This window comes from Homarus americanus, unplaced genomic scaffold, assembly GCF_018991925.1.
Source record: "Homarus americanus isolate GMGI-L3 unplaced genomic scaffold, GMGI_Hamer_2.0 scaffold40042, whole genome shotgun sequence".
Lineage (NCBI taxonomy): Eukaryota > Metazoa > Arthropoda > Malacostraca > Decapoda > Nephropidae > Homarus > Homarus americanus.
In genome coordinates this window covers 15,001-15,337 of record NW_024741137.1, presented here as the reverse complement: position 1 = coordinate 15,337, position 337 = coordinate 15,001, and the positions used below count along the sequence as shown (strand labels likewise).

Sequence of the window (337 nt, the reverse complement as noted above, 5' to 3'; positions counted from 1 at the left end):
GGTGGACCACACTCGGGCGAGAGCGCGAAGACCGGAGGAGGACGGACGGGGCTTTGGACGGCTGCCCGTCCGTTCCTTACTACCGGCGAATAAGCCTCTTGACCCAAAAAGAGTGAAATTCAAGTGTCAAAAAACAACAACAAGCCGTCCGGCCAAACCCAAACCACAAACTTGGGCTATGTCTGTCAAACCCTTTCATTGAGACTCGACCTGTGATGGTTAGTCGCAAAAAGACCAAATGGCAAATACACAACTCTTAACGGGGGATCACTCGGCTCGTGGGTCGATGAAGACCGCAGCAAACTGCGTGTCGGTATGTGAATCGCAAGAATACCAG

General features: G+C 52.5%; 1 non-coding gene across 1 annotated transcript in view; it reads left to right on the top strand.

Moving 5' to 3' along the window:
• The first annotated feature begins 251 nt into the window (after window positions 1-251).
• LOC121875589 overlaps window positions 252-337 on the top strand; it is a 164-nt gene continuing 78 nt past the window's right edge. Inside the window, exon 1 of the ribosomal RNA XR_006090640.1 lies at window positions 252-337. This exon is cut by the window's right edge and continues 78 nt beyond it. This is a non-coding gene — a ribosomal RNA (5.8S ribosomal RNA).